This window comes from Myotis davidii, unplaced genomic scaffold (assembly GCF_000327345.1).
Source record: "Myotis davidii unplaced genomic scaffold, ASM32734v1 scaffold294, whole genome shotgun sequence".
Taxonomy (NCBI): Eukaryota; Metazoa; Chordata; class Mammalia; order Chiroptera; family Vespertilionidae; genus Myotis; species Myotis davidii.
This window is the reverse complement of record NW_006287706.1, coordinates 516179-535361: the sequence shown is the minus strand read 5'-3', so window position 1 is coordinate 535361 and position 19183 is coordinate 516179. Positions and strand designations below refer to the sequence as shown.

General features: G+C 38.3%; 1 pseudogene; it reads right to left on the bottom strand.

The window, feature by feature from the left end:
• Positions 1-4338: 4338 nt before the first annotated feature.
• On the bottom strand, positions 4339-5414 carry LOC102761667 (annotated as a pseudogene).
• Between the last annotated feature and the right edge of the window lie 13769 nt (positions 5415-19183).

The following is a 19183-nucleotide window of genomic DNA, read 5'->3' as shown; positions in this document are numbered from 1 at the left end:
AGATTTGCTGGATCAATATTTAAGCTTTCCTGTTTCTCAGTGGGACAATTCTTAGACACATTCTACCCAACTTATAGAGGGTCTTCAGTTGCTTGCTGTGTAATCTGACTGTAGTTCACACTTTATTGGCTTTTCTTCATCCTTCAACACATATTCCACTTCCCACTCCTGGTCTTTAGGGTTATTTACAAATAAAATACTGTCACCCCAATTTTTTCCTTGGGGTGGGGCTCGGGGCACCCAAGCAAAGGCAAAAACAAAACACAAAAACACACAATCATATTTTAAAAACTTTATTAAAACTTTTAAAATTGCATTTCATCAGCTTGGACTATATTTCCCTCAAATATTTGCATAGCTTGCTCCCTCTCCTCTTCAATATTTTGCTAAAATGTCACCCTCGTGTTGACTCACAACAAGCATTCCTTATCCACCTCCCACATTTTAGTTTTCTGGAGGCCACAGGGGTATACATCTACAGGTGAATGTTGATTTAGAGTAGTGGTTCTCAACCTTCCTAATGCCAGGATCTTTTAATACAGTTCCTCATGTTGTGGTGACCCCCAATTTCATTGTTACAAATTGAACATAATTAAAGCATAGTGATTAATCACAAAAACAATATGTAATTATATATGTGTTTTCCAATGGTCTTAGTCAACTCCTGTGAAAGGGTCATTGGACCCCCAAAGGGGTTGTGACCCACAGGTTGAGAACCGCTGATTTAGAGCCTCTTACTTAGACAGGTTACTAAACCAGGACAAGTGGAATAGGGAAACTGAGACAGATAATTAAATGGCCCTTCCTTTGTTTTACCATCTCTAGCTTTAATAATGTGCTCTCAAAATCACCTGGACTTGTTTTGTGAAATCTTTCATGCACAAAGTCAAAACCCACACACTACTGGCCAGCCCGGGGTGACCTGCTCCAGGTCTGGCCCCTTTCCAATATCCTTAAATGGGAGAGAGGTCCAGGCAGTCTCAAAGCTGTGGGAGTCACAGTTTTTGGATGAATGAGACTGCAAAGGGATATGATCAAAGCAAGAGTAATTTCTAAGATAAAAGGATTTCCCAAATCAGGAAAGGTTTTAGGCAATAGAAACAATAAAAGGACATAATTTACATATTAATTTATCTTCAGGAAATAAATGAAGAACACTCACACTAGCATTTTAATGTCTAGCCTATCTAAGTTTATACTACAACCTAAACTTCCAACTGGTTTCTGTTTCATTCTTCTATTAGTGCTATAACTAGCTTTTGTGTAGTTTTAGCTACTAAGAAAAACTTCATTTAATTTCTGTCACCATGGAGTAAATTTAGAATCACATTAGCTTCAGACTATTCAACTAAAAATACTAGTTTTCATTTCTCATAACTAAATGAATTTTCAACAACTGTTGCCATTAAAGAAAAGTTATCTTCAATACTTATTCATTTTTAAGACTTCTTCCCAATCGCTTTTGAAGATAACCCTGCTGTGAATAACCACCCCTTACATTCTCCATCTAGAATATCAAAATATACTTCTTTATAGATGTCTTTACTTCAGATATGCACATTGAATGAAAATTGGCTTTTGATTGTACTTCAGAAGATTAAATGCATCATACAAATGTAAGTATTAAGCTTTAGGAAATAAACTCACAGCTAAATTCTCAGAGTTTTCAGTCAATACACTCCAATTTACAAAGATAATTCTTAATGCAAAAATATGAATTATAATAAAAATTTTAAACATTAGTCCAAAAACATGTAAAATGAAAATGTATTAAATCAAATAAAAGAAAATTAATTTTTCTGTAATAGATCACTGCAGAGGAGACAAAAAAAGATGATGTAGTATAATAATTAATTTTATGTGTGAATTTGACTAGACCCAGAGATACCCAGATATTTAGTTAAATCTTATTCTGTAATAGTGTTTCTGGAAGAGATTAGCATTTGAATCAGTAGTCTGAGTAAAGCAGATTATCCTATGTGATATGGGTGGTGCTCATTTAATCTATTGAACTCCTGAATAGAGAAAAAATATAAGGAGGAAGAATTTACTCTCTGTCTGACTATCCTGCTTTTTATATTCAGACTTAGACTGGTACTTACATTTTGAAATGTGCTGTTTTTTTAGAAAGTTGAAAATATAGGAAGTAGATGAACAAAAACAGATCCAGAGACAGAGAAGCATTGATCAGATGCTCAAACCTCAGAGGGAGGGTAGGAGAGGGTGGGGGTAAGGGATCAACCAAAAGACTTGAATGCATGCATATAAGCATAATCAATGGACAGACACCAGGAGGGTGAGGGCATGAACGGGGGAGGGGGGCAATAGGGAGATAAAGATACATATGTAATATCTTAATCAATTAAAAAAAAAGAATATATTAACCTATTGTCTCAACTTCTGGGGACAAATTATGTTAGTGTTATTAAATTTCATTATAGTCTTCTTTTTGAGTGGATATTCTTATCTAATAAAAGAATAATATGCAAATTGACCATCACTTCATGATAAAGATGGCACACCCACAGCCAGTAAGGAGGGAATATGCATTGACATGACAAAGATGGGGCGGCAACCATAGCCACAAGATGGCAGCACCCCATCCCCTCAGCACCACTGGAGTCCCCCAGTCCTTTAAGCCCTTGCTGTGAGGGCGAGGGGCAAGCAGTGCCCCAGTCCCCTGTGGTGAGCACACAGCAGGGCACTGCTTGCCCCTCACTGTGGCATTAATGAGCAAGCAGGCCCCTGCAGAGAGCAGACACCAGGGTCTGTGGTGGCATAGAGTAGGCTGGTCTGCAGAGAGCAGAGAACCATGGGAAGCAGGCCTAAGCCATGTGTAGGACATCCCCTGAGGGTTCCCAGATTGGAGAGAGTGCAGGTTGGGCTGAAGGACCCTTCCTCCCTCCTGCCCCCTGTGCATAAATTTCATGCACCAGGCCTCTAGTATTTGATAAGAACATAAGTAAATAGTGTTTATAAAATATTTGACATTATAAGTACAAAGAGGCATTCCATAGAATTTTTTTTGCTAAAGAGATGATACATGTTTTAAAGTATTTGGAATATATGCACAAGACAGTTAATTTTGTGTCAACCTGAGTAGTTAGCTGAGGGGATGACCAGAGAGCTGAGATTTCTGTCTTCTCCTGTCCTCAGACATTGGTGCTCTTGGTTTTTGGGCTTTCAGACTCAGGATTTACACCATTAGAACCTCAGTTTTCAGGCCTTTAAGCTCAGACTAAATTACAGCACCAGATTTTCTGATTCTTTAGTTTACAGTTGGATGACAGATCATGGGACTTCTTACCTTCCGTAACATGAGCCAATTTTTATAAAAATCTCCTTATGTATATCTGTATATCTTCTTTTGTTCCTGTTTCTCTGGAGAATCCTGATATGTGTATGTATATAAAACGCAGTGCCTTAGTTTAATCATTGTAAGATATGATCATTGGACTTGTTTGTACATAACTTTGACTATTTCTGTTATCTGATGAATACTTGTAACATAAACATTTATTAGCTGATTTTCAAGTAGTTATGTTTTTCTTTTTTTTCAAGTTACAAAAGTACATTTACATTTTATTTACAAAGGAGCAGAGTATAACTATAAAGTGGAACAAAATAAAAAGTTAAGTTAGGCATACATATTTACATAGCAAGTATAGACAAAACTTACAAAGATTCTTTAAATAGTAGCACTTATCAAATCAGTTTTTAAAAAATAATTATCAACTTTAGGAAGAATTTTTAGGAGGCTCAACTTATATGATTCAAGCTATGACTATCTGAATGAAACAATTATATATTTAGAAATCTCCCAAGGTTCTAGAGGCCAAGTAAACCAAATCACTACTAATTTTTAAAAGATTCAAAGACTATTAAATTAGGATATCATAATTGCTTTAAAAATTGTTTTTAAAGAACTCAAACATACTGTCATTTTCTGAGTGATACAATGTAGACTTAGTTTATATTAATTTATTAATCCATTAAAATGATTTCTATTATCTTACAGTGAAACCTTACTGTTCTCTCATGAGAAACATTAAGTCACTACTTAGCTCTTAGGAAAACCATTCCAAGTATGTATTCAGCCTTTAATAACATTAACATACATGAAAAAAATCAATATTATACCTATCATTAGTAACCAATTAACTACTGGAGCTTCCAAAACCAAAGACAGGTATTCTTAAAAGTCAAGACTTTTCAGACCTCTGCACTCATATATTCTGGCACATGACTTCCTTTGATTTCATTAACAGAAGATTTTAACATGTAGTGAAAGACATGCAGGCATATCTCTGCATCTCTCCTTGTAAGCGCAGACACATCTTACGTTGCCCACACCTTGGCCATGACACCTTTTGTGTTTGTCAGTTCTTCCTTTAGGTCACTGTCCTTTGGACAAACTAATGTGATGTCCAAAATTATTAGGGCTCAGCCTTGAAGTTTCTGGACTAGAAAATGGAGAAGACTCTCAAGACCTATTTTTTTTTAAAGGAATCATCTTCTTGGAATGCAAATTTCTGCTTTGGTGCCTGGGAAATTAAAGACACTGGATCCCATTGTGAACTGTGTCTTTTCCTCTTATGAATGGGTCTGCCTCCAGGTGACCTGTTCAATAGCATCAAGTTTAATCTTATTCATATCCTTTAGAACATCCAACATGTTTGGAACATCTTTGTTTTTATGATTTTTTGAATGACGACTATAATTGGTCTTACTAGCACCTGGGTGCTATTTTTTTCATTTCAGTTGCTGCATTATCTGAGTCACAAATATGATTATATTCTGGTTGCACAAGAGAATATGGAGGCTGCAGAGAAGAAAACTGAGGGGACACAGGGGGTGGAGGAGGAGGAGCGGGAAGCACTGAACTTGAAAATAGATCTGGTTTGACACTCAGTTGAGCAGTTCCTGATGATGGCACTTGTTCCAAACCACAGGCCCATCAGTTGAGTCAAAGGAGCCAGAATTAATACTTTTTTTCCAGTTCCTGAATGTGCACAATTGTAGCAATCTGAGAACGAAGAAAAGTTAGTTCATTTTCAAGGACAGCTATTTTTTAAATTGCAGCTTCATTTACTGGCTGAGAACTTTTCTTTCTAATTTTTTCATATACTATTTCAAAATCTCATATACCTGGATTCTTCATCATTTGCCACACACAAAATATCAGCAAAAGATGCAACTACAGATCCACAGCTACCAGAGTCAACAGAGTTCAAGAGTGGGATCAACTCAAAATCAGGCCTGCAACAAGCTTCTAAAGGAAGATTTTTCCCAATAATATGACCAATACTCTGAGCTGATCCATAACCTTTGTTTCCCCAAATGTGCAAAACCTAGTCCATGGGGACCCCGAGCTATTCCAGTATCTCTCTTAAGATATTCAATATGACAGACATTGATGAAGCAAACACAGAAGCAAATTCAAGGAAACATGATCAGTTTCTTGATACCTTCTTCCTAAGTTGAGCCTCTCAGCTAACTCGGGAACAGCAAGATGCAGTAGGTAAGGAACACAGCCTCAGATTCCTCAGTGGACTAAGCCCCACGAATGCTGGACCTGGTTCAAGAACACTAAGACCCGTGTTGGCCTGTGCACCTTGGCCTGTGGGCCACAGGTGGTAACAATGCCCCAGCGATGTGGGTCTGGATCTCGGAGGCCTCCCTCAGCCTGGGTACCTCCATGTGCTCCTGTCCTGTGTTTTTCTTTTTACTTATTTAAAAACATTAATATAATAACTCAAAAATGATATAAGCAGTTTTGATAGATTTTATCCAAATATGTTTTACTACTAGAGGCCCAGTGCAGAAAAATTTGTGCACTCGGGGGGGGGGGTGTCCCTCAGCCCAGCCTGTGCCCTCTCACAGTCTGGGACCCCTTGGGGGATGACCACCTGCTGGCTTAGGTTAGCTTCCTGGAGGATCAGGCTCAAGCTGGCAGTCAGATATCCCTCTGGCAGCCCAGGAGCCCTCAGGGGATGTCCACTTGCCAGCGGGGAGCAGGCCTAAGCTGCAGTCAGACATCCTTAGTGCTGCTGAGGAGGAGGGAGAGACTCCCACCACCACCACCAGCTGTACTGGCAGCCATCAGGCTGGCTTGTGGCTTAGAAGAGCTCCCGCTGTGGGAGCGCACTGATTATGAGGGGGGAGCTCCTGCATTGAGCATCTTCCTCCTGGTGGTCAGTGTGTGTCATGGTGACCAGTCATTCCCAGTCGTTCTGCTGTTAGGATCAATTTGCATATTACCCTTTTATTATATAGGAGTGCCTGGCCAGCCTGGGTGAGAGGCTGAGGGCAATTTTCAGACTGGCCATACACCCTTCAGGGTGGGGGTCTTTCTGGGGTGCCAGGCCAGTCTGGGTGAGTTGCTGATGGCAGTTTGCAGGCTGGCCACAGCCCCTTCAGAGTGGGGATCCCCCCTGGGGTGCCTGGCCAGTCTGGGTGAGGGGCTGATGGCTGTTTGCAGGCTAGCCACAGCCCCTTCAGAGTGGGGGTCCCTACTGGGGTGCCTGGCCATCCTGGGTGAGGGGCTGAGGGTCATTTGCAGGCTGGCCACAGCCCCTTCAGGGTCCTGCTGGGGTGCCTGGCCAGTCTGGGTGAGGTACTGAGGGCCATTTTCAGGCTGGCTAAGCCCCCCAGTGGGGACCCTCACCCCATGAGGGTTTGGCCAGCCTTGTGAGGGGCTGATAGCTGATTGCAGGCTGGTCACAATCCCCAGCCACCCAAGCTCCCAGTGGAGGCTGGCTGGAAGCAGGTATCTGGGATTTATTTGTCTTCTATAATTGAAACTTTGTTGCCATGAGTTGAGGCCCTAGCTGGCTCACGGTTGGCAGGAAGCTTGGCTTCCTCCATCGCCAAGGCAACCAAGCCTTCTGCTTGCTCCAGCTCCGTGGCTGCTGGCCGCCATCTTGGTTGGGTTAATTTGCATATAGTTGCTTTGATTGCATGGTGAGCATGGCTTAGGGCATAGCAAAGGTACAGTCAATTAGCATCTTTGTCTTTTATTAGCGTAGATGTTAGAACTATCATAATCTCTTAACAGTCTAAAAGTACTAAGTATTGTTAAATAGGTCAAATTATTTTGCCTTAAAATACCACAATATATTCATATTTTGAGGTTTCCTTTCAAATTTTTGATATTAGTTATATTTAAATATTTGTTTATAAATTTGAGCACTTTTTATTTTATTTTGAAATAAATGACTATACATGTAATCAGGGTTCTTCAAATAAACGTAATTAGAATATATACATATAATTTGTTATAAGAAATTGTTTTATGCATTTATAGAGACTGAGAAGTCACAAAATCAGCAGTTGGCAAACTAGAGACGTAGGAGAACCTATGATACAGTTTTAGTTCAATTCTAAAAACCTGATAACCAGGAGAGCCAATGGCATAAGTTGTAGTCCAAGTCTGAGTACAAAAGCTTGAAGAAAATGAGGCAGGGAGAGAAAATTCTCCTTTATTCTGTTTGCTCTGTTCAGGCTTCCAATGGATTGGCTGAGGCCCAGTGTCTTCAGAGAGGGCAATCTGCTTTACTTAGCCTACTGATTCAAATAAACACCCTCGTAGACACATCCAAAGTAATGTTTAACCAATTATCTTGACACCCCATGGCTCAGTCACTTTGACAAAATTGACCATCACATGTCTACCTCTTCTCAATTTTGTACCCATGCACATCTCATTAAACCATATTTAGTCTTCAAATACAGACAATAACAAAATCATAATTCTGCCTAACATGATATAGCTATGCTGTATATATTCCAAAACACACTAACTCTTTCCACAGAAAAGGAGGTAAAGTCCTGGTATGATAGTTACTCTTCTCTTCAATATCTTATAACTTAAATACTACAAATTAAAATTAACAATGCTTAAATACTATGATATAGTCAACATATGTTATGTTACATGATGAGTAAATCAGGGAGAGAAAACAATGAAGATATTGGATTTGTATACACATACACAAACATATTCATTACAAAATAAGAAAGAGGGAATATTCATGACAATTACACTCTCCATTTCTATAAATTGTTATTTTTAACTACCTTCTCATTTTGTATTTCCTTTGCTATCAGCAAACATCCCAGTTGGTTGTAGGTCTTAATCTTATGAGGTGAACCAAACTTTCATTCCTGAAGGGTCTGGGCCACTAGTAGTCCTGTCTGGATTGGATGGTTATATTTTTCCATTCACTTTAACCACAATAATGGTAATACCTTATTAGGGATCAGACAGAGTTGAACATTGTTAAGCACATGCACGGGTTCTCCATTCCTGCCCCTTGGCAAAGAAACTCAAGGAAGTGACCAAGATGATCTTAAAGTTCATCTAAGCTGTACTAAACTTTAGAGAATTTTTTTCTTAGGCACAGCCCTGACCTCCCTTTTCATAGAGCATTTACTTTAGAAAATCTGTAAAATGTATTACTGCAAACTCTTTATCTGCCTCTTTGAAATACACATAAACCTCCTTAGAAGTCTTTTGCCAGCTTTAGGACCCAAGTAACATCTTTCTAAAAGCCTGAAGATTATCTTTTTAAATATATATATATATAAATTTTTAATTGATTTCATAGAGGAAGAGACATAGAAACATCAATGATGAGAGGGAATCATTGATCAGCTACCTCCTGCACACCCCACACTGAGGATCCAGCTGCAACCCAGCATGTGCCCTGACCTGGAATCAACCGTGACCTCCTGGTTCATAAGTTGATGATCAACCACTGAGCCATGCTGGATGGGCATAATTATCTCTTTGAAATATAAATATCAAAGTATGCAGTAATCCAGTGTCCCAGTCTCTTTTGAAAGGTTGGAGTTGATGGTCACCAATTAGCAAATATCAATGGCCTAATCACAGAGAAAAACAAATTCATGAATAACTCTTATTAATTCCCAATAACTCCCATTAACTCACCAATGACTTCCCATTTATCAACCTTCACACTAATGTCCTCCTCCTTCAGTCATGTACAGCATACTGATGTTCCAGTAAAGTACAGACACCATGCCAGTATATGATGGTGGTCCCATAAGATTTTAGTGGAGCTGGAAAACTCCTGTCACTTAGTGACATAATAGCCATTGTAACATGGTAGCAGAATGCATTACTCACATGTTAGTGGTGATGCTGATGTAAACATACTGTGCTGCCAGTCATATTAAAATATAGCACATATAATTAAACTAGAGACCCGGTGCACGAAATTTGTGAACGGGGTGGGGTGGGGGTGGGGTGTGTGTGTGTGTGTCCCTCAGCCCAACCTGCACCTTCTCCATTCTGGGACCCCTTGGGGGATGTCCATTTAGATCGGGCCTAAACCAACAGTCAGACATCCCTCTCATAATCAGGGACTGCTGGCTCCTAACCACTCACCTGTCTGCCTGCCTGATTGTACCTAACTGCTTCTGCATGCCAGCCTGATTGTCCACAACTGCCCTCCCCTGTCAGCCATCTATGGTGACTATCTTGTGGTGGCCATCTTGTGATGATGTGGGGGCAGCCATCTTGTGATGATGTGAGGGCGTCACATGAGGGTGTCATGCGAGGGCACGAGGGCCACCTAGGCTTTTAATAGTATAGATATGGTATATGATACTTGATAATCATAGCCAACAATGATTGTGTTACTTGATTATGTATTTAGTATACTACACCTTTTATTATTATTTTAGAGTATACTTTTTCTGCATATTAAAAAGTTTCCTGTCAACCAGTGTGCTGTGTCAATCAAGCAGCAGCCTCATACATCCCCTGTTTACCACATCTCTTGATTGCATAAAGTTTGCTTATTTAATTTGGATAGTGCAAATTTTTGCTTTGACAAAGTAAGTAAATAAGCTAGTTTAACAGCGCAGTAACTCCATTTATTTAATATGACCTTTTCTCTTTTTTCCTTTTGATTCAAACTGGCCTCATCCAGAACCCTGACTCACCTGCCTCCTTCCCCCTTGCAAATCCATTCCCTTAATCATTAAGTCCTCAGGACAATGAAGTTCTGGTCAGCATCAAATAATCTTAGGAACACAGCCTTGTGTCTATTGACCACACAGACAGAGTTTCAATCAGGCTAGAGAGACTATCTAGGCTTTAGTGTGTTTAAGCTCCAGACCCAGAAAAGCTGAGAACCCACACAAAGTGTTGCTATGGCTGACATCAGGACCAGGTGCAATGAACAACTGCACATACCACCCTAGCACAAACCAATCATTAGACTATGATTCTGACCACCACTCTAACTCCCTCAGCCAGCATGATTATTGATTCCCCCCTATGTAACCATCATGAAAGCCATTGGGGAACCAGCTCTTTGAGTATTTGCTTACCTGTGGCTCTGGGAGTAGGCCACTTCCTCAACTAATAAGCCCCTCCTTTCTTTGCTGCAAACTCCTCTTCCTGTCTTATTGGCCTTTGAGTCAGGCAGGCAAATGGACCCCGTTAGTCCAGTAACACTAGGCAGTCATGAGACTCACATCACTTGTTTCTTATCTCTCAAGGATTGTTGTCATTCATTGTCTGAAGTGCAATATCTTATCTCAAAGCAGAAATATGTCATAAAGATTGTATTCAATTATTAAATGAAAACAAGTGTCAAGTGGGAGCAATAGTATTGAATTAGCTGGTAGTCCATTGGTTGGATTCATTCACTAGCATATTGAATAGTTTCAATAGACTCATTTCATAGCATAAGAAGAATTAATATTTGAAAATCTAAAATGTTCAGGACTTCTTTTTATTCATATAATAACACTAATGTTAAATCAATGATTGAAAAAATAGGCTTCTATTCCTGCAGCTCTCTGATTGTATCAAGTTCTATCAGCTTCTATGTCACTCCATGACTATCTTTCAGTCTGAAATGTTTTCAATTTCTTAACTGATTGTCCCTAACTTGAATTTTAAGATATCATTGTCAAAGGACTTTGAGATTACACATAGCTTTGTCTCCAGTAATTCAAGTTGGAAATAACTAGGAAAAAAAAAGAAAAGAAAATGCACACACACACACACACACACACACACACACACACACATGAACTTTGAAACATCAAAGGACATAAAACATAGATGACAGATCGGAACAGGGATAGAGATAAAAGGCAGATGAGAAAAACATCAACCCTTCAGAATTAGCTGCAGCAATTTCAGAAAGGAACTGAGCTAAAACCTGTGAGCATTAAAGAGTTCAAGTTAAAGTGATTTTCCCTCTTTTAATAGGTAAGTTATTACAGAAAACTGTCATGGGTGGAGTTAAGATGAAATTTTACATTCAAAGAGACCAAAATTTTGACACCCCAAAATGTACCTTTTGTGATCATGACTTTAAGCTGACTATTAAGAAACATGACTAAGAAAAACCCTTTGAACCTTCCCCTTCTTGCCCAAAAAATTCGGATAGAAGATTCTGCTTTAGGGGGAGAACCTCAGCATATTCACTTTAGGATTTTCATCTTAACCTACTTTGAATTAAGTGTGGTAGAAGGAAAGGATCCATGTAAAAACCTGTTCCAAAGGCTTCTCCCCTTTGTCCCATTATTTTTGGGTTGTCCAACAGGACTCTGTTTGCCATGTGTTCTTTTTCTCAGCTACCAGTGAATTGCCAATTTCCCCTTTTAAATCCCAGATCTCTGTCTTCTTAGCTCCAGAATGGCACAGAAGTCTCAACTACGTAATGCCTCTTTGAATCTCATTATAGCAATCTGGAATGCAGAATCATATAATAAACATTGGACATTTTCTCCTACTAATCTGTCTCTGTTAATTTGATTATTAACTCAGCTAATGCCTCCATAATATTTATATAGTTGAATGGGAAATGTGGAGTACGAACTTCTCTGGTAGGCAAAGATTTGTTTAAATATGGGTTTGAATAATAGGATAAAATACTTGAATCTAAAAAAGAATTCAATGCAAAAGAGAGAAAAATATTACAAGCATCTTATAAAATTAGAATTTTAAGTAGCAAGATATTTTAAATATAAATTAATTTACTGATGCTAACTAATGGATCTTATAATTAACAGATTTACTTGATATTTTGTATCATATACAATTATACTAAATTATTTTCATTAGCTTTTTAAATCTCTTTTTCTCATTAGTGTTTTAAGATCTTGATCTTGGTGTTTTTGTATATTGTGGAACCAAAAAAGATACTGTTTTGTTTTGTTTGTTTTTCTGTATGCATATATGTTTTAATGGCCTCACTCTAGAACATAAGCTTGTTGGTAACAGAAACAATTATTAATCATCTTGTTACTGGAGGAAATAGGTTCTTCAGCAGTGTCTCAGGAAAAGAATTTCAGCGATACTCCTATAGGAGGAGTTTCAAGTGGTAGTGGCAAGGTTTATTAGAACAAAAAGTGACAGCACACTCTTGGAGAGGCAGAGAATGGGCAGGCTGTAGGGCAGACCACGCCCTATGGTCCCTGCCAAGCATCCATATATTTTCGGGGTTTGGGAAAGAGCAGGCTTTCTTTCAAACTACCCACTCTCTTTCCTGGCTCTCCCAGGCATGTTCCTATGCCCTACCTCTGAGAGGGTGAACTTGAGATGCAGGCAGACAGGGCAGGGTACAGTGGAAACAAAGGCAGGTGGAGCATAGGCAGGGGCAGACACTGAAGTTTGAGCAGCATCACCACAGGAACCAACCAAGCAGAAATAGTAAAATGTTTCTGGACTCAAAGCGGGAGGCATGGGAAAACAAGGGAGGGCCTGTGGCAGCAAAGTGTACAAACGCATAGAAACAGAGAAAGTTCAGCATAGGGACAGACAAAGAACACACAGAAACAGGTTGAGTTCAGGTCCGTTGCTGGGCAAGAACAATTGAGGGAATCAATCACAGTAGATATGGAAGCAGGCTTGTAGCAAATTATATACCACTGGACTACAAGGCTTTAATGGGCAGGCCATTATTGGGTCCCCCTCCCCTTGCGGGGAGTCTGAATCTGCTTGTAATAAACTTTCCACACTTTTACTTAAATCTTCTGGTCTACGAAGCTCATTCTTTGGCATCGCAGGACACAGCCCCAGGAAAACACCTCGTCTCATCATTCCGGTTACCACCCCCATACAATCACTTTCCTGGATCTTCTGTGGGCTTGTGGGCTCCCCGCATCTGATCCCCCCTCCCGCCACTGGCTTTCCCAGGTGAATGTCCTCCCTCTTTTACAGTCACCATCTTGGTGTCTGTTGAGCATGTCTCATAGTTCTGCTGTGTCATTTGGCTCCTACCATGCATGCACTCAATAAAAGGCATCCCGCTCACCATTTTAGGACCAACCTTCCCCCCATTATTCTGTGAAACAACGCTGGTTACTGCCTAGGATGACTGCTCTGTTTGTTCCTTCCTCTTTTGTTAATATTTAATTAACTGCCTAGTCTCACAATCTGCCTATTTCTGATGGTTTATCTGTAGTAGAAATATAATAAGTTTAATAATTTCAGCTGAATCAAAATTATAGAAAAAATTACACTACTCAGCCATAAAAAAGATGAAATACTGCCATTTGCAACAACATGGATTGTCCTTGAGAACATTGTGCTAAGTGAAATAAGTCAGACAGAAAAAGCTAAGAGCCATATGAATTCACTCATATGTGGGATATAAAACAAACTCAGATACACAGATAGACAGCAGTATGGTGGTTACCAAAGGGATGAGGGTGGGAAGATGGTAGAGGGTAAAGTAGACTAAATATGTGGTGACAGAAGATGATTTGACTTTGGGTGGTGGGTATTCAATGCAATATACAGATCATGTGTCATAGTAATGCACATTTGAAACCTACATGACCCTATTAACCAATTTCGCCCCAATACATTTAAATTTAAAAAAAAAATAAGAGTAAAACTAGACCTGAAAACTTGCATTTAAGTGCCAAAAAATTATAGACAAAACACATTCACATACAGGTTCAATACAGCATTAGCAATGAAAGTAAAAAATAACAAAAGTAAAGATTCTATGGGAGAAATAGTTTTCATATTTCAGAGAGTCTCTTAAAACTGTGTAATCTAAACAGTAAAATTATATTTATGTAAAGTATACCAACAGGGCTAATTATCTTATACTAGAGGCCTGATGTGCAAGAATAGGCCTTCCTTCCCCTGGCTGCCAGCACCGGCTTCCCTCTGGCACCTGGGACCCGGGCTTTCCTCTGGGACCCGGGCTTCCCTCGCAGCCCCAGCTTCATCCAGAAGGTTGTCTGCTCTAATTAGCATATTACACTTTTATTATTATAGATTAGGCAAATAAAAGTGATAAAATAGTGGGAACCTGAGACCTAAGCCAAGAGGGTTCATGGCCTCTCAAAGGAAATTAAATTAAAGATTCAAGCCAGATAAGAGGTCAAAGTAGAAAAGCAGATTTTTATTGAGCAGAGGGGACAAGCAAGAAAGCCACTCCACAGACAGTGGCAGACTCTCCTCACAAGAGAGGGAAGAGAGACCCCAGCCATCTCTAGAGGTTGAGCTTATGGCTGTTTGTAGTTTCTTTGGAAATTGCTAGTATGGGGAAATAGAATGGATGAAAGGTTGGGATTAACTTTAACCTTTAAAAGGGACATTTTGTGGCCGTGCGTTTTTCTTTTATGGGTAAACAATACAGTATACGTAAGTAGGTATTAATAAATCTTTGCTGAAATTTTCTTTGTTCCAGAGGCTTCTTGTGTTCTGCTTCCTTCTTTGTTCAGCCAGATTTTGTGTCAGGCAGCACACAGCAGGTCCTGCCTTAACTTTGTTTGACTTCAGTTAATTTATGTAGTTCTCATGCCTGTCTCCTATATTAATTTCAAAAGACTTGAAAGCATATGCACCTAAAACTACGTGGAGGAAATCATATAACTTTACAATGGTAGTATTTTGAGAAGCATCTGTTAAAGAGAAATCCATAGGCCCCAAATGGTGTCACTTGTGCTAAAGCCTATGAAACCTAACCTAGACGTATTACCTGCATATTACCTGACCTAACTGCAGTTTCAGCCTTTCCCAGGAATGTGACCGTAAACAAATGAGTCTGTAATTTCCAGACCAACACTAGTGAAGTAACCTCCCTGATAAGACCCTGGTTGCCCTTTCCACAAAGAAAGGTGCCCTTGCCTGAAGCAATCCTTTCCTTTTTCTTCTTTTTATTACATAACATTTTTAATTACAGTTGGCATACAATATTATGTTAGTTTCATGTGTATTTGTGATTAAATATTTATATAGCTTATGAACTGATCACCCGGATAAGTCTAGTACCCATATATCATATACATAGTTCTTACTTTTCTATTGACTAGATGGGATGTCACCTGATTCATGAATCACTCAATAAAATCAATTAGATCTTCAAATTTACTTGGTCCAATATTTTTTCTTTAACACATTCAAGGTGTATTTTTCTCTATGATTTTATTTAATTTTCTTTATATTAAAATTATTTTAAATTATTTCTTCAGCTTGACCACATACGTCTACAACTGGGGAATTAAAATCATTATATCAAAGAGATAAAAAACAAAGAATAATATATATGATAGTAACCTAATAGCAAGAGCCAAACTCAACCAGCATATCATGGAATTGAAATCAAAGTTTCATGGTACAAAGACAGCAAGGACATAACAAGCTTAAGCTATTTTGCCTATGCATTTCAGAATCTTTCGTTAAAACCCAAACAAAACTGGCCAAACATTCTGGGAAATGTACTCTATTCCCCAAATGTGCACATGTACAAAAGTCTTTTAGCTGTCATTTGGTTCTAGAATAAATAGAATGTGTGGGCTATTTAAGGACTGAAACAGTTCAGCGAACAACAAATTAGAGTTTGTAAAGGATACCTAGGGGCCATAGACAGCCTTTCTTCGTATTATTTATCTGTCTTTTTTTCAATATCTGACAATAGCTACAGATTAGCACTGGGCCTGGACATCAAGTACTTGACTTTCTGTGCCACAATTTCTGCCCTGTAGCTGGCTGAATCTATTCACAACGTTATCATACATTTTTTCCATAATAATTTCTAATAAACTATTCTTCATCATTTACCCTCTTTATCTTAATCTATAGCCTTGTTTCTATTACAAAGAACGAATTATTACCATTCTATGATTTTTCTTTTTTACCAGAAAACATGTAATTTTCCTTTCCTTTTGGGAACTGAGCTTTGTTCCCATGATAATAAAAAATATATGAATATAAAAGTATACATTTTTAATATCTGGTTGAGAAAATAGCTATTGTACCTTTTGAGTTTTATGTTTTCAACATTTTGTTTTGAGATTTTACAGATGGACTCTGATTTCCATGTTTTTCTAAAGAGAATCACTCAAGAACATTTTAGCCTTTGCCAGATTACAAAGAAGTAACAAATGTCTACATTCTTTTTGTTATCAGGTTGTATGTATATGTGTGTGTGTATTTTCTTAGTATTTATTTAAAATATGATATGCTGTGATGAAGTCATAGCCATCTGCATCTCTCAGAATTAATATCTGAAAGTAGTCAGTATGTTCACATCAATAACAAAACAATTAGACATTAAACCAGCAACTTAAGTCAATCAACTAAGGAAATGATGCAGGATAATCCATTTGAAAATTAACATTATGCTTTATGAAATATTTTTAAATTAAATTATCCAGCATATTAAATATGTAACTTGTGATTCTCATATATAATTCATGAATCATTGAAAGAGGTATTTTCAAATGTAAAGTAAAACAGTTTTAGTAGACAGTTTTATTTTTTGTTCTTAGTTTTACTTGTATCAAGTAGAAGACCCCAGCACTTAATTTGTTTAAAAGAACTCAAATCTTTATGAAATTTCTCACTATGTATAGATTCAAACATAAAAGATATCCACAGTAAAGACAATTAAGAAATATATACTCTCATATAAATTTTAATTCATATGATTTATATGTAGTATCAAATAATTTTAAAGAGTAAGTTCATGACTCTAACATATATAAATGAACATATGTAAATAATTTCATTGTACTTAATTGTTGAGAAAATCAGTAAGATGTTTCTAAAAATTATTCAAAGGAGAAATTTTAAAAAATGAACACATTTGTAGGTAAGCAGAAATGCAAAATTGACCTTTCCACAAGGGGGTTAATGAATTATTTCTTCAACCATAAAGTAATTCATTTGCATTTGTGGAAATAAAGATCAAACTCTCTGGTTTGAGAGGCTGGCTTGAAAAACAAGAGTACGAGGCCTATGCCCATATTCTATCTACTCTGTGATTCTCCTTCTTAGGACGAACAACACCTTTAGACAGCACAACACAAACAGTTAACACTGTGGGCCCTGAAAAAACAAACAAAAAACAATTCATTTGATGTGAACCCTGAGAAGGAATGTGTCTGCTAAGGTGGATTCCCCATGGTCAACCAATGTTATAAATAATACAAGCCCAGGAGCCATTTGCTGACAGGGCTTCCTGTACTTTGTATATTAGGAAGAACCCCAGACTGAACAGTCAGCTCCCTGCATATACTATGCTTTGCTCTCTTATGCTGTCTGAGTCAAATACTAGGAGGGAGGAGGGAGTCCCTGCTTTCATCTTTTTACCAATGGACTAAGACCCGCCCTGTCCAATTAGAACTGCTCCATAATGACAAAATAGGATACACACGGCCAACCAATCAGGACTGCACAATTCAGATCAATCAGAAGTGTATGAATTTGGATACCTCACTGACATAAAACAGATCTAATTGGGAAACTGGGCAGGAACTTTTGCTATAAAAGGCAGGCTCCCCTTTGTCTCAGTGGAGCACCATTTAGGTTGCTACCTGAATCTGTGTCTCCTGGGCTGCAACGCCTTTTGCTCAAATAAATGCTTTTTATTTTTTAGTACAGTCTAAAATTTATTTTGGCTTATCACACAAAAGCTAGTAGAGAAAAATGAAAAAGAATAGCTTGATTCTATCAAGGATAAAGGTGGCAAGTAAGTGAGAATCAATAACAAAATCTAGGTAGCAAACCAAAGAATAAGCAGTCTGGGAACTCAGTGTAAAGAGTGGAGTTCAGAGCTCCGTGCGGACTTACACGTTCACAGACTGCACAGCCTGCAAGCAGCAACATGCAAGTGGCTGGAATTGCAGTCTGTCAAAGGCAAGGTCTGTGGCCACAAGCAGTGCAAACTGGGCGGGTCATGGTGGGACTTCACTTATCTTTCCACCTGTGGAAATAAACAAAGGCCAACCAGATGAGAGCAAGCGAAGGCTATCTATTCAGAGTTTGCTATATAGAAAGGGAGTTGGTCATATCACTTGTGTTTGGTACAGACTCCAGTGCAGGCAGAGGAGTGAGGAAGATTTATAGTGGAATAAAGAAAAAGCTTCAGGTGTGCCCTGACTGGGAGCTGCTGGAATGGGAAAGCTGCAGGGAAGCTAAGTAGACCTGGGCATTCTGTATGACTGGGGAGGGGTGCATACTTGGCTTTCTCTGGTTGGTCCTGAGTTGGAAGCAGGGACAAAAATTAGAGAAGTTATCAGTTGATAAGGAAGCCCTGACCATTTTAAGGTAATTGTTACAGAAGTTATTGTTTGCCTTTATGAATTGTTAATGGAGACAACAGTCTGACTTCCCACAAGATTTATTCACAGACTTGTAGTAGGCTGGCTTCCTGCTAGGTTCTTGTAGAACAATTTTCAAGATTTTTAACCTGTGTACCACAATAATTTTAAAAACATGCAATGCCTGACTATTTAGTCAGGGGAACTGGTCACTTTTCCTTCAGATTGTCGAATAAAAAATGACAACAGTCAACACAGTGATAGCTTTCCAGGGTGAATGAATCAAAATTATGCTTATATTTTGTCACATTGTCAAAAAACATAACATTTTTTGGTTTGCTTGAGGACATTTAACAATTACTTTATGTGTGCCATGAGATGAAAAATGTTGAAAATCACTGTTGTAGAAGAGATGGTTTCCAAGCATATTAATAAACATTAATGTATACCACTTATTTTAGTAATTAGGAAACTATTGAAAAATATATAAAAATATGTTTATCCATTTAAAAGTCTGTTCTAAATTTTCATAAGAGTAGCTAAAGTGGATTTAATATGTCTAATCTATATTTATAGTTAGAACATATAATACATACCTACCTTATATATGTGTGTATATGTCTATATGTAC